The sequence below is a fragment of the Tiliqua scincoides genome, chromosome 3 (genome assembly GCF_035046505.1).
Source record: "Tiliqua scincoides isolate rTilSci1 chromosome 3, rTilSci1.hap2, whole genome shotgun sequence".
Lineage (NCBI taxonomy): Eukaryota > Metazoa > Chordata > Lepidosauria > Squamata > Scincidae > Tiliqua > Tiliqua scincoides.
This window is the reverse complement of record NC_089823.1, coordinates 1,455,671-1,470,976: the sequence shown is the minus strand read 5'-3', so window position 1 is coordinate 1,470,976 and position 15,306 is coordinate 1,455,671. Positions and strand designations below refer to the sequence as shown.

Genomic DNA, 15,306 nt, shown 5'->3' with positions numbered 1-15,306 from the left:
AGGCTGTGAAGGGCAAGGAAGCTTTCTTCCGTAAATGGAAGTCTTGCCCTAATGAGGAGAATAAAAAGGAACATAAACTGTGGCAAAAGAAATGTAAGAAGGTAATAGGGGAGGCCAAGCGAGACTATGAGGAACGCATGGCCAGCAACATTAAGGGGAATAATAAAAGCTTCTTCAAATATGTTAGAAGCAGGAAACCCGCCAGAGAAGCAGTTGGCCCTCTGGATGGTGAGGGAGGGAAAGGGGAGATAAAAGGAGACTTAGAGATGGCAGAGAAATTAAATGAGTTCTTTGCATCTGTCTTCACGGCAGAAGACCTCGGGCAGATACCGCTGCCCGAACGGCCCCTCCTGACCAAGGAGTTAAGTCAGATAGAGGTTAAAAGAGAAGATGCTTCAGACCTCATTGATAAATTAAAGATCAATAAGTCACCGGGCCCTGATGGCATCCACCCAAGGGTTATTAAGGAATTGAAGAATGAAGTTGCAGACCTCTTGACTAAGGTATGCAACTTGTCCCTCAAAACGGCCACGGTGCCAGAAGATTGGAGGATAGCAAATGTCACGCCTATTTTTAAAAAGGGAAAGAGGGGGGACCCGGGAAACTATAGGCCGGTCAGCCTAACATCCATACCGGGTAAGATGGTGGAATGCCTCATCAAAGATAGGATCTCAAAACACATAGACGAACAGGCCTTGCTGAGGGAGAGTCAGCATGGCTTCTGTAAGGGTAAGTCTTGCCTCACGAACCTTATAGAATTCTTTGAAAAGGTCAACAGGCATGTGGATGCGGGAGAACCCGTGGACATTATATATCTGGACTTTCAGAAGGCGTTTGACACGGTCCCTCACCAAAGGCTGCTGAAAAAACTCCACAGTCAGGGAATTAGAGGACAGGTCCTCTCGTGGATTGAGAACTGGTTGGAGGCCAGGAAGCAGAGAGTGGGTGTCAATGGGCAATTTTCACAATGGAGAGAGGTGAAAAGCGGTGTGCCCCAAGGATCTGTCCTGGGACCGGTGCTTTTCAACCTCTTCATAAATGACCTGGAGACAGGGGTGAGCAGTGAAGTGGCTAAGTTTGCAGACGACACCAAACTTTTCCGAGTGGTAAAGACCAGAAGTGATTGTGAGGAGCTCCAGAAGGATCTCTCCAGACTGGCAGAATGGGCAGCAAAATGGCAGATGTGCTTCAATGTCAGTAAGTGTAAAGTCATGCACATTGGGGCAAAAAATCAAAACTTCACATATAGGCTGATGGGTTCTGAGCTGTCTGTGATAGATCAGGAGAGAGATCTTGGGGTGGTAGTGGACAGATTGATGAAAGTGTCGACCCAATGTGCGGCAGCAGTGAAGAAGGCCAATTCTATGCTTGGGATCATTAGGAAGGGTATTGAGAACAAAACGGCTAGTATTATAATGCCGTTGTACAAATCGATGGTAAGGCCACACCTGGAGTATTGTGTCCAGTTCTGGTCGCCGCATCTCAAGAAAGACATAGTGGAAATGGAAAAGGTGCAAAAGAGAGCGACTAAGATGATTACAGGGCTGGGGCACCTTCCTTATGAGGAAAGGCTACGGCGTTTGGGCCTCTTCAGCCTAGAAAAGAGACGCTTGAGGGGGGACATGATTGAGACATACAAAATTATGCAGGGAATGGACAGAGTGGATAGGGAGATGCTCTTTACACTCTCACATAATACCAGAACCAGGGGACATCCACTAAAATTGAGTGTTGGGCGGGTTAGGACAGATAAAAGAAAATATTTCTTTACTCAGCGTGTGGTCGGTCTGTGGAACTCCTTGCCGCAGGATGTGGTGCTGGCGTCTAGCCTAGACGCCTTTAAAAGGGGATTGGACGAGTTTCTGGAGGAAAAATCCATTATGGGGTACAAGCCATGATGTGTATGCGCAACCTCCTGATTTTAGAAATGGGTTAAGTCAGAATGCCAGATGTAGGGGAGGGCACCAGGATGAGGTCTCTTGTTATCTGGTGTGCTCCCTGGGGCATTTGGTGGGCCGCTGTGAGATACAGGAAGCTGGACTAGATGGGCCTATGGCCTGATCCAGTGGGGCTGTTCTTATGTTCTTATGTTAAGTGAAATCATCAAGCAGGAAAATTTTTAACAATGTTAGGCTGCAATCCTGCCCACACTTACCCAGGAGTAAGTCCCATTTACTATCATTGTTAAAAGAATATACATAGTAGCTTGTTTAAAGTACAGGCTCTGTAACTGTAGTGACATCACGGAAGAGATTACTGAGGAGATAGGGTGTGGTGTCCACAGTGCCCCCTTGCTCTAAGTAAATGCAGGGTTAAAGCCCAGGTGGGAGCTGGAGGTGTGCTGCACAGCTGCAGCCACTAGAGGCTAAAGTGAACCTGGGAGCAAATAAACAGAACCTGGAGGAACTAGTGGTGTGGGTTGTAGAAGGAGTGCAGGTTGGAGAGGAGACTGACTTGGCTTATTGACTTTGGAATCTGACCTTGGACTTTGACTTGGGTTATTGACTTTGTCCTGGATACTCTGACTGACTTTGTGACTAACAGACTACTCCAACAGGCTGTGGAGAGCTGAGGTGCGCTGCTATACCTGGAAGGACTGCTGCCTTAGGAACTGGGTCCCTGCAATTTAAACAGGCAAGCTACCCTGGTAGTGGAGTCTAGCAGTACTGCCATAGAGAACTGGGGCCATTGTTGGGGGAAAGAAAGGAGAGCTAATTAGCTTAGAGTGGGCATAAGTTCCCTAAGTGAGGCTTGGATTGGGAATCTGGCAGAACAGTAACATTTTCCCAGATGCAGTCACATCCCATGGTAGCATCAAGTCTAATATATTAAAAATGAAATATTGAAATGAATGGGGACCCACCTGAAATTGGTTTGTGACTCACCTAGTGGGTCCCAACCCACGATTTGAGAAACACTGGGTTAAGTCAAGTCAAGATCCTGCAGCTGCTGTGAATTATAGAAGCACAGCTCAAAGTTCCCCAGGATTGGGGGTGAAGCTACCATAAAACAACCCTCAAAGCTTGGCAGAAGAAACCATGTTTAGCCACTGCTGGATGCCAAGAAAGAGGGGCCACTCAGATGTCCTCCTGGAGGGGGGAGTTCCATGGCCTGGAGGCCACAACAGAAAAGGCCATGTCTGCAGGGACATGTCAGACACCTGTACGGAGGGGTCCTCCTTGCCTGCCCAGTGATGAGAATCCACCTCTGCTGGAGTCATTTGGAACAATTTCTGACTTTTGAATATCAAGCACTCTTAGAAGTCGTGGGTCTCACACTTTGCACACCAATTGCAAACTGGTGTAACATGGAGGTTAAGGGTGTGAGCTGTGAGCCAACAAGCCCTTAGTTCAAATTCAGCCAAAAGGTGCATCTCCCCCGCCCCCCCCCCCCAAGCAGGCCACACACATGGCAAATTATCCCAGTTGCACAGCAGCCTAGTAATTTCAGGTGTTTCCTACACAGAATGCGACTGTTATAGTGCTACTCTACCTTACAGGGCTGTTGTAATGATCAAGATTACAAAATGCAGAACCTTATCTAACCTTATTATACACAAAACCTTCTCAGCATTTGATGTGTGGTGCCTAAATGCTACTTCTTATTACAACTATGGGAATAACAGACATACAAAAGGAATATCCTTCATCAGACATGTCTGTTGAGACACGCTGTGTAACCTAAAAACTCAAAAACCACCAAAAGAAAGCCTAATATCACATTTCATGACCTATTCTACCTGTTCGCATTTCAGCAGATGACAAAATGGAAAATAGACTGAGACAACAGGCTGTACCCTCTAAAAGCAGAGGCCGCAATATGCCAGCCCAGGGGTGTCAAACATAAGGCCCGGGGGGGGGGCTGGATGCGGCCCACGGAAGCTTTTTATCTGGCCCTCAGGCTCTCATCTGCTGAGTAGTGCTGAGATGTTGCTTCTGAAAGGGCAGCCCACATGAAAATTGGGCTCTCCCCTATCTTGAAATATGATCAAGATTTGCATATTTTTTCTTCTGTCATTTGCAGCTAATGACTTCCTAAGTGAGGAAAAGTGCTTATTTTTGGTTATGACCTGTTTAATAACATCATTTCCTGCCTAATGACATCACTTCCGGCCTTCAGCAGGCATCATGAATGCTATTCGGCCCTTGGTTTGAAACGAGTTTGACACCCCCATGCCAGTCAGCCTCCACAGGCAACCTGTAGCATCACTCAGCTGCTTGTGGGCTTTGTATTTACTTTCAAGGACCACCATCGGTGCCCAAGACCAAAGGCTGCCTTGAGCACCTACTGGGGAGAGGCAGGATATAAATCCGTTAAACAGAGAAACATCACCAGTCCCAATTCAAGAAGATGACACACAAATGGGCCTGGAAGGGTCAGGAAGGGACAGTGAGGAAGGCTGTCGAAGAGTTCACAGGAGCCCAGGCAACATTGTGGCACCAGCCAAGCCCAGGGAGCGGGCATCAGCCACTGGAAACACACTGTCAATTCAAGACCTTCTGCTCTGGTAGGTTCCTGCAAGTCCTCAGCTAAGTCAGCTGCACCTGACCTTTGTCTCGTGCAGGCCAGCTCCACACAGCACAGACCCCACAGAGCCCACAAGCTCAAAGCAAGAACATCACCCAGGTCAGTCTGTTAACTCAGCCCCAGGTAGCTCAGGAGGCAAGTGACTGGCACCCAGGTGCACCACAGCAGTGATGTCAGCTATGCGAAAGGGCAAGGCCGAGATTTCTGGCACAAGCAAAGCTGCAACTCCTTGGCCTGGCGCACTCAAGCCCAGGTGCCCCAAAAGGCCAGGCAGGGCTGAGAGAGAGAGAGGCAGTGTCCAGAGAAGGACAAGAGGCGGCCAAGGGGCTGACTTCTTTCAAGGCCACTTTCATTAATGGCTTATATCGCAAAGGACTGAAGTTCAATCATGGCGCCTTTCTGTATTTGCCAAGTAACAAGGCTTATACTGCCTGGTTAGCCAACCAGAAACACACGTTCACCAACAAATAAACCAAGCAAAGGCTCCCTTCAGGAGGGGCTACCCCACCCCTGTGCAGTATTGTCACTTTTGGTTTCACTTCTGCCTCCTGCGTCACTCTCCGCCGGCTGTAAGTATGACCACATGACTGAATGCTGGGAAGGAGCAAGAGCATCCCGCCCTCGTCTTTGGGTTCCCCAAAATACTGTGGTAGGAGTAGGAAAGCAGTTCCTCCCAGACCCTGAGCTTGGCACAGGTGACCTGGCAGCACTCAGGTTTTCGGAAAAGACCCAGATGTTCACAAGGGGCTCCCTGAGGACTTGCCATAAGCAAAAGCTCCACCGACAACACATTCATCAACACACCGACAACACACACATTCCAGCAGATTGGGCTGGAATGCAAACATCTGGCTTTATGATTCTGCCCAATAATAATCTAAAATCTCCTTGGAGGGGATTCTCAATAGCCCTTTTTTCCCCTGCTGCCGCTGCACAGCAAATGATGCAGCATCCAGTATCCAAGTACTTGACAAGCCTCTAAAAGCATGATTATGACTGATCTCCAGATGTGGCACAGGAACGGGACTCCTCGGCCACTCCAGGGCTTTTGCGAGTTTCCCTGTTCTTTTGTATACCTTGACCTTCCCAGACCCTGAGACTTCCAATCTCCCAGGCTACTCTCCTGCTGACCTGAAAGTCAGGTCCATAAAACCATTCAAAAGTTTGGGATGAACAGTACAGCTCTCTGTTCTGTGTTTTCACCAATGGAAGCTGCATATTCTGGTCAGCACAGGGCCACTCGCTCATTGCTCTATGAGCAGTGCTTTGGGGGAGGAGATAGCAGGCAAGGTGACCTGCCTAGACAGGGACTTCAACAGAAACCTGTAGTTCCCAAGGACAATGGTCACAACCTGGCTCCCCATCCTGGCCAGAGCTCCTCCCATCACCACCCCTCACTGAAGGTTCCTGAGAAAGGGAATAAGAGGGCAGGTCCTGCAATGGATTAGGAACTGATTGAACAGAAAACAGTCAGTGGGTGTCAGTGGGAAATTTTTACAAAGGAGAGAGTCCCAAGGATCTGTCCTGGGACCGGTGCTCTTCAACCTCTTCATAAACGACCTGGAGACACGGCTAAGCAGGAAGGCGGTCAAGATTGTGGACGACACTAAACTTTTCTGGGTGGTGAAGAGCAGAAGGATTCGTGAAGAGCTCCAGAAAGATCTCTCCAAACTGGCAGAATGGGCAGCAAAATGGCAGATGCATTTCAGTGTAAGTAAGTGTAAAGTCATGCACACTGGGGCAAAGAATGAAAACTTTACATATAGGCTAATGGGTTCTGAGTCGTCCATGACAGATCAGGAGAGAGATTTTGGGGTGCTGTGGACAGTGCGATGAAAATGTTGACATGGTGTGATGAAGACTAATTGACATGGTGACTGGTTGACTTGGTGTGATGAAGACTAATCTAGGCCAGATGCCACATCCTGTGGCAAAGAGTTCCACAGACTAATTACATGCTGAGTTAAAAAAAAATCATTTTGTCCGATCTCTCCCAACATTCAATTTTAGTGGATGACCCCTGGTTCTGGTGTGAGAGGAAAAAGAACATCCCCCTATTCACTCTATCAATTTCCTGCATAATTTTGTACGTCTCAATCACGTCCCCCCTCAGGCGCCATTTTTTTCAGACTGAAGAGCCCCAAACACTGCAAACATTCCTAGTAAGGGAGGTGCCCCAGTCCAGTTGCATCTGCCATTTTGCTGCCCATTCTCTCAGTCTGGAGAGATCCTTCTGGAGCTTATCACAGTCCCTTCTGGTATTTACCACTTGGAAAAGTTTAGTGTCATCCACAGACATTGCCACCTCACTGCCTAACCCTGTCTCCAAGTCATTTACGAACAGGTTGAAAAGCACTGCTTCCAGGACAGATCCTTGGGGCACACTGCTTTTCACCTCTGGAGTCAGTGGCTTCGCCTTCAAGGGGCTGCCCAACTACCTGTTGTGCAGGGTTTGTGGCTTGGAATGGAAGCGCCAATGGCAGCTGAGAAAGAGCCCCGAGGGGTGGGAGGCCTCCCCCAGCACCTTATGCCACTGCCATGCTGCCCTTTGCAGCCAAGCACATGCAGGCCCAAGAAGCCCAGCCCTGAGCAGGCGCAGCCTTGGACCACAGGGCATGTGGGTCCACTGAAGGCAGCCACTGGACCAGCAGGAAGCCCCTTGCTTCAGGCACAAAAAAGGGAGCCTTCCCAGGACTCCCTGAATGCTGCTCTCCAAAACGGCTTCTGAGGCTGACTTTGGGTTTTATGGATTCTGGGGTGCTGCCACCCATGGGCTGTTTATAGAGCCTGGTTTTGTAAGCCTCACTGAGCATTTTTCCACAGCAAGGCAGGGAACAAATACTGGCAGTACTGAAACAGAGGGGATTCCTTTGGGGTGTCTTTCTGCATTGGAGCTTGCAATTACGGGAAGCCTGCCAAAAAACTCCAAAGCCAGAATAAAACAATCTGATGTCTTGGCACTTGCTTTTCCTCAGCCATTTTGCACACATTCTTTCATCATGATGACGGCCTTGTGACACAGGCCAGCATCACAGAGAAAGTGTGAGAGGCCGGGAGCGCAGCGCTGTGCTGAGCCTGCGCAGAGGGACTTCCCGCTCAAGCTCTTGGCTCCGCCACTCTCGACTGGTGGTGAGGGCAGACCTGTTATTGCTCCCTCTTGAAGTCACTGCATTACTTGCAATACTACCTGGGGGCAAATCTGACTCCATACAGTCAAGAGAAGGAGCCACTCCAAAACGGGTGCAAACATGAAGGAGTGCAGCAGAAGCTCAACACTGCCCCTCCCCCCATGGCAACCCTCTGGCAGCCTGATTACTGCGTGGCTTCACATTGACTGCAAAGGGATTTTCCATCTCTGCCCAAAAGGCTAATTCTGAGCACCAGGACAGTAGAAATGGAGCAGGGTCAGGGCAGAGCAGGGGCAGGGGCAGAGGAAAGCGGTTTGCACCCTCCTCCCAGCACTGCAGCTCCCAAGCAAAAGGGGGGGGGAATTCACAGGTCTCCCTGCTCAGGGAAAGGACTGTGAGATCCAAACAATCACGAAGGTCCTAGCACAGCACTGGCCACTTTTCCCATTTCTGGAATTAAATGGCAGCCTGGCACAGCATGCTGGGGGCCAGACTGACCCTTCCAGGGTGGGGACAGCAGCGTGGTCTGGCAGTTGGATCAGCAGGGAGAGCCCAAGTGCTCTGCAAAGCAATCTTGGCTGATGTGGGGAAGGTGCAATCTGGAGCTTGGAAGCTGTGCTGTGCCAAAGCAGTGCGCTGCAGTTTCCATCTGGGAGCTTTGAGGTCCAATGCGCAGCAGGCACGGAACTTGCCTCAAGGGCTCGGCAAGGGACAGCAGGCCTGGATTCTTGGGACTCAGCTCTTTTGGGCAGCCCATGGCTCCAGGGCACAATTTGGAGGTTGCCACTGGAGCAGAGGCCTTGGGGCAGGCTACTTGGCTTGTCTGGGGCACCGACCCAGAAGGTGGGACTACACTGTGGGTTCACCCTGATCCCGACACTGCAGGAGCCCACACATGGGGCGCCCAACAGCTCAGATCAGCCCATCCCCCACCCCGGTGACACAAGGTTGGTGCGGAGGCAGATTTTCCACTGAGTGACCCAAATAAGGGAAGTACAAGAACGGAACTGCAGGCGATGAGCGTCATTGAGGTTCTCGTTGGGAAGGGATGGGGAAAAAACCTGCACGTGGAGAGGCCCCGCTGAGTCAGCAGCTGATGGCACAGGCAGGCCCGGGGCCCCTGCAACCGCTGCTCTGGGTGGTCTGGATGGACTGGGAGGCCTGTCCCCAAGTCCTCACCTCGAGAGCCCCTCCTGCAGAAGCCACCAACCCCAGTGCAGCTGCAGCCAAGGACCAAGGAGGGCAGGAAGCCTTTCCAGGCCTTGTCCTGTCCTGCCTGCAGCCTTCCTGGGGCACCAACTACAGCCATGCACTCTCAGGCCTTAGCCAAGGGTGCTCCTGACAGTGGGGCTTCTGGCCAGGCCAATCCACTCCTATGGACAGAGTTGGAGGAACGCCCCAGACCTTCCCTGGGGCTTCAGAGGGTGCCCTTTACGCTGCACCTTGACACACAAGGTGCCCCCTTCTGGCTCCACAGGCCGCAGGACTGGCCTGCACAGGGCTAGACGGGCTGCCTGCTCCAGCCAAGGACCGGATTGGGCATCCGAGCCACAGGCGGTGGCCCTCCGCACCCCTTCCAGCTCCGAGGACAGTGATGGGAGAAGCCACCCAGGCGCCCCTCCGAGAAATCCCCCCAGGCGGCACTGCCAGCAAAGGGCACCCGACGCTCAGGCACCTCTCCCCAGCCACGCATCCCGGGGGGCGCCTGACACCCCCCTCCTGAAGAAGGACGCGGGGCTGGCACTCCGCACATGCCCAGGGGCACTCCCCCCTTCCGTCTCCGAGGGCTGAGCCCACCCCGCCGAAGGCGTTCCGGAGCGGAGCCGGGCGCGCTGGTCCCAGATCCCGGGCAGACGAGCGCGCCTCTGCTGCTCTCCCGCTCCACGCCAACCCCGCGAGGTGGGCGCGCCGAGCGCAGCCGCCCTCCCGCCCAGCTCCGCATCCTGCCCTGGGGATGCAGCGAGCGAGCACCCACCTGGGCTCCTGCCTGGCCGGGCAGGCGGCTCCGGGCGCTCCGACTCGGCTTCTCCGCTGCCGCCGGGCTTGCTGCGGGAGGAGGAGGAGGAAGTGAGCGCGCAGAGGAAGTCTGGGGCTGGGGCCGGGGCCGCGCCGAGCGCCTCCGCCCCGCGGCTGCAGCTGCACCAGCCTCCCTCCGGCCGCCGCCGCCCTCTGCGCAGCGCCTGGCACCGCGGGGCGGAGCTGCTGCGCCAAGCGGTCCCTGCCCCGGGCGGCCTCCACCAGAGGGGCCGAGCAGGCGCCGCGCCCGGGGGACGCCCGCAGGTGGCCTCGGGGCGCGGCGGGCAGCACGGCGCAGGTCCCCCAGCGGATCCAGAACGGGGGGCGAGCGGCCGCCTGGCGCTCTGCGGAGGGCGCGCTCCAGGCGGCCCGCAGAACTTCCCCGGGGCGCGTGGACGCCGCACAGGCTGCGGGACGCCACCGAGCGGCGCCTCGGGGCAGGGAGCGGAGCCCGGGCAGCTCCTGCCCTGCGAGGGCCGGGCGCGGAAGGCCTGCGCGCTGCGGACGCCCGGCTGGCTGGGCCCCCTCGCCGCCGCGCAGCCTCCCCCCGCCCAGGGATCTGCCCCAGCTGTGTAAGTGGTGGCCGTGAGTTCCGCAGGGGCTGAGGAAGGGCTTCCCTCTGAGGCTCAGTCCTGTGCGCTTCCCTGGGAGCAAGCCCTGTGGGCGCTGACCCGCCAGGACCCTGCCCGGAGCCTCTTCCGTTTCAGCTGGGGGACGGGGGCAGCTCCCAGGCCAGGCGCCCCTGGCTCGCGGGTCTTCGCCAGGGCGGCTGCCGCGGTCCCAGACTCATGTTTGGGCGGGCCCCAGCTGCCCCCCTGCGCCTTTTGCAGGAGGGTGTTCTGGGCAGGGAGGCTGCCCACGCAGGCCCACCTCACCAGGTCGCATCATTTCTGAAACAAAGGTTGGTGGTCGCTGTGGGGGCCTCAGACCAGGGCTCCTTTGAGAACCACAGGCTGCCTCTCACCCTGGGAACTTTGCATGTGGGAAGGCCCACCTCAGCCCAGCAGTGTCTTTTCCAGTGGCTGCCTGCTGGTGTGGCATCTTTTTAGATTGTGAGCCCTTTGGGGACAGGGAGCCATTAGATATTTGATTTTCTCTGTAAACCGCTTTGGAAAAGTGGTACATAAATACTGTTGTTGTCTCCTGCACAAGCCCTACTGACATGAATGAGGGTGGGGTGTGCTCTTGCCCACTTCCCCTCATTTCTGCAGAACTTGCTCAGGCACCTTTCTTGCTGGGCTCAACCACTCATGCTTCCCCCACACACACACACTCACCATCCGATGGTGTATTGGGTGCTCTCACAGAGTCCCAGCCAGACCAGTCATGAGGGTGCAGGAGCTGGCCAGGGCAGCTGAGCCTTCTGATGGATATCCCCCCCTCCCTATGGGTTTGCAGCTTTCAAATGTCAATTTTCTCATGTCTGTGACTTTGATAACTTTTTACAAAAGTTGACTTCCCTAGGGAAAAGTTCATCATAGGTTCCAAGATGATAGGTATGTGCCAGGTAGAGGTAGGCTGCCTTTGATTGCTGGATGCAGAGGAGGACGCAGGTTGTGTGTGTTGTCTGGTGTGTTCCCTGAAGCATTTGGTGGGCCACAGATACAGGAAGCTGGACTAGATGGACCTTTGGCCTGATCCAGCGGGGCTCTTCTGATGTTCTTATGAATTGAGGGACCAAGGCTTTGTGTCCACCTTCTGGCTTAGAACTGCAGCAAGCCTGAGTTTATCAGTCTGATGCTGCTGGCTGATGCTTCCTGCTGGCTGCTGGCAGGAAGCTACAGGGGGCTTGGGGCCACAGCTCAGCAGGCCCTCCCACCTGTGGCACTCCCTGCCTTCTTCCTGAGGGCGCATCGGGGGGTTGCCACTGTTGCTGGTGCTGAGGGCTCAAGGCCAGGGGATCCTCTGATGGTGTGGAATCTCCCTGTGTGCCCCACTTGGATGACCTCTGACCATCCCTTGCATGATAGTGAAAACCTGGGGTCATCATCCTAAGAAGTGCTTTAATTTGTTGGGAAGAGAGGAAACTTGGCTGTGAGTAGGTGCATGGATACCCAAAGGAGACTGCTGCCACCTAGAGGTAAGAGGAGGATAGAGAAGAAGAGGCAGAGAGCAAATGAGACAGTAGCCCTTTCAAGAATTCCAGGAGCCAGTATCCAAGTGACACAGAGCTCTTCTACAGGTGCTGCCGTTCAGCACCATGCTTTCTTAGAAAAGATGCTTTATGCGCAGGCTAATATCAAGCCAAACGAGCGAAGCACACCGCATAAGGAGGTGCAGGGACTGTGTCAATAGGATTCATTCATCTTTAAGAACATAACATAAGAACATGAGAACAGCCCCGCTGGATCAGGCCATAGGCCCATCTAGTCCAGCTTCCTGTATCTCACAGCGGCCCACCAAATGCCCCAGGGAGCACACCAGATAACAAGAGACCTCATCCTGGTGCCCTCCCCTGCAACTGGCCTTCTGACATAGCCCATTTCTAAAATCAGGAGGTTGCGCATACACATCATGGCTTGTAACCCGTAATGGACTTTTCCTCCAGAAACTTGTCCAATCCCCTTTTAAAGGCGTCCAGGCCAGATGTCATCACCACATCCTGTGGCAAGGAGTTCCACAGACCAACCACATGCTGAGTAAAGAAATATTTTCTCTTACCTGTTCTAACTCTTCCAACACTCAATTTTAGTGGATGTCCCCTGGTTCTGGTGTTATGTGAGAGTGTAAAGAGCATCTCCCTATCCACTCTGTCCATCCCCTGCATAATTTTGCATGTCTCAATCATGTCTCAATCATCTTTACTCTGAGCAAGCTATGTTGCTACTCCAAACAAGGAATTTACAATCCCAGGAGATGGGGGGGGGGGGGAATCCACACAGAATATCTGCATCAGCCCCACTGAAACAGCTGTGCATAAGTAGGCTCAATAATTGAACTACAAGAATGGGGCAGAAGACAGAGAAGACCTCTTTTCCAGCTCCACCCCAAGTAACCTGGGCCAGTAAGACTGCAATCCTAACCACACTTTCCTGAGAGTAAGCCCCATTGAACAAAATAGGACTTATTTCTGAGTAGACCTGGTTAGGCTTGTGGCCAAAAATAAGCAGGACATAAGGACAGCCCCACTGGATCAGGCCATGGGCCCATCTAGTCCAGCTTCCTGTATCTCACAGCGGCCCACCAAACACCCCAGGGAGCACCCCAGATAACAAGAGACCTCATCCTGGTGCCCTCCCTTGCATCTGGCATTCTGACATAGCCCATTTCTAAAATCAGGAGGTTGCACATCATGGCCTGTAACCCGTAATGGACTTTTCCTCCAGAAACTTGTCCAATCCCCTGCTTAGCAGGCTGTGCGTTTCTTCTATAACAAAGAAAGTCAAATATTATTAGAGCAGAAGTGACCTCAGTAACTTTGCATCCAACCACTTGCAATGGGAAGAATTTCTTAGATCAGTGTTTCTCAAACTGCTGGTTGGGACCCACTAGGTGGGTCATGAGCCAATTTCATGAACCCATTCATTTTAATATATTTTTAGCATATTGAGGCTACCATGGTATGTGACTGCATTTGGATATGTGACTGCATTTGGGGAAATGTTAATGTGCTACTATGTATATGCTTTTTACAGTGATAGTAAATGGGACTTGCTCCTGGTTAAGTGTGGGTAGAACTGCTACCTATGATTGTTAAAAATTTTCCTGTTTGATGATGTCACTTCTGGTCATGACATCACTTTCAGTGTGTGTCCTAACAGATTCTAATTCTAAAAAGTGGGTCCTGGTGCTAAAAGTTTGAGAACCACTGTCTTAGGCTATTTGAAGCCATAGTAAACACTGTACATGAAATAAAACAATGTTTAACATCAACCATTTAGCATGTTCAAAATACTTCACATATGTTAAGAACATCAGAAAAGTCCTACTAGATCAGGCCTAGGGCCCATCAAGTTCAGCTCCTGTATCTCACAGTGGACCACCAGATGCTTCAGGGAGCACGACAAGACAACCAGATGCCTGCATCCTGGTGCCATTCCCTTGCATTTCGCATTCTGAGGTAGCTGACTTCTAAAACCAGGAGACTGCACATACATGTCATGTCTTGCAGCCCATGATGGATTTTTCCTCCAGAAATTTGTCCAATTCCTTTTTTTAAAAGGGAAAAAGGCCAGATGCCATCACCATATCCTGTGACAAGGAGTTCCACAGACCAACCACACGCTGAGTAAAGAAATATTTTCTTTTGTCTGTCCTAACCTTCCCAACACTCAACTATAGTGAATATTCCCTGGTTCTGGTGTTATGTGAGAGTGTAAAGAGCATCTCTCTATCCACTTTATCCTTCCCCTGCATAATTTTGTATGTCTCAATCATGTCCCCCCTCAGGCGTCTCCTTTCTAGACTGAAGAGGCCTAAGTGCTGTAGCCCTTCCTCATAGGGAAAGTGTCCCAGCCCAGTAATCATCTGAGGGTGCAATCCTAACCCCTTATGTCAGTGCTTTCCAGCACTGGTATAGCGTTGCCAATGGGATGTGTGCTGCACCCTGCAGTTGGGGGCACTCATGGAGGCCTCCTCAAGTAAGGGAATGTTTGTTCCCTTACCTCGGAGCTGTATTGCCCTTATGTCGGTGCTGGAAAGCACCAACATAAGGGGTTAGGATTGCGCCACTGGCAGACCTGGCTATGGGGCAAAAGGGGCAAAAGCCCCAGGTACTGAGGCCAGGCAACCTGGGGAGGGGTGCTGAAGCTGCGCCCCCCCTGCACGTTTCACTTTAAAAGAAAACAGAGCTTTTGTTGGGGGGAGAGCGGGCTGCTTCCCTCAACCCTCTGAGCTCACTGCCTGCCCCCCCCCCCGCCACTGCCCTCCTGCTGCGTCCTGCGCCACCTGCTCCATGTTTGGTTTCCCTTTACAATTTTGCCGCTGTGCTCAGCTAAGATGTGTTTTTCTCCCTTCCCCAAGTTTAGCTGGCGGAAGCCAATCACCACCCAGCTTTTTTCTCTTGGAACAGTACAGACCACTTCACTGGCTGATAGCCAGCCTATCAGCAGCTGCCTTCCTTCTGCAGTCCCGCCCCCTCAGCCATTCATTCTCATTCCACATACTGCTGCTGGCTGCTCTTGACTTCCAGGGTCAGCAGAGACTGTGGGGACAATCCTAGCTGGGTCTACTCAGAAGTAAGTCCTATTTTGTTCAATGGTGCTTACTCTCAGGAAAGTGTGGGTAGGATTGCAGCCTTTGTTGGCACCAACTGGAGGGTAGTTTAAAAGAAAACCATCCTGTTGTAAGAACTACTTTGCTCAATGGGGGGGGGGGGGTTCAAGAGAATTGAATTATTTAGCTTCTTCCCCAGAAAAGCTTATTTATATATATATTAATTTTCTTGTTTGAGAAGTGATAAGTACTGCACCTGCTGGCCATTAAAACAGTATTTATAATTTGGGGAGGAGGGATGCAGAACTGGATTATTTAACTTTTTTAAAAAAAATATTTTGTTTGAGAAAATGAGCAGTGGCAAGGTCTTACAGCCACCCCCTCCCTGCCAGTATTTCTCTATCCAGCGTGTAATTAGTCTGTGGAACTCTTTGCCACAGGAAGTACTGATGGCAACTTGCCTAGATACCTTTAAGAGGGG

General features: G+C 52.1%; 1 protein-coding gene across 1 annotated transcript in view; it reads right to left on the bottom strand.

Annotated features, from left to right (window-relative positions):
- The window catches only part of RHOG (ras homolog family member G), a 29,002-nt gene extending 19,304 nt beyond the window's left edge, over nucleotides 1-9,698 (bottom strand). The window contains exon 1 of the mRNA XM_066619110.1: nucleotides 9,631-9,698. The gene's annotated coding sequence lies outside the window, so the exon portion shown is untranslated. The remainder of the gene's footprint in view (nucleotides 1-9,630) is intronic.
- Between the last annotated feature and the right edge of the window lie 5,608 nt (nucleotides 9,699-15,306).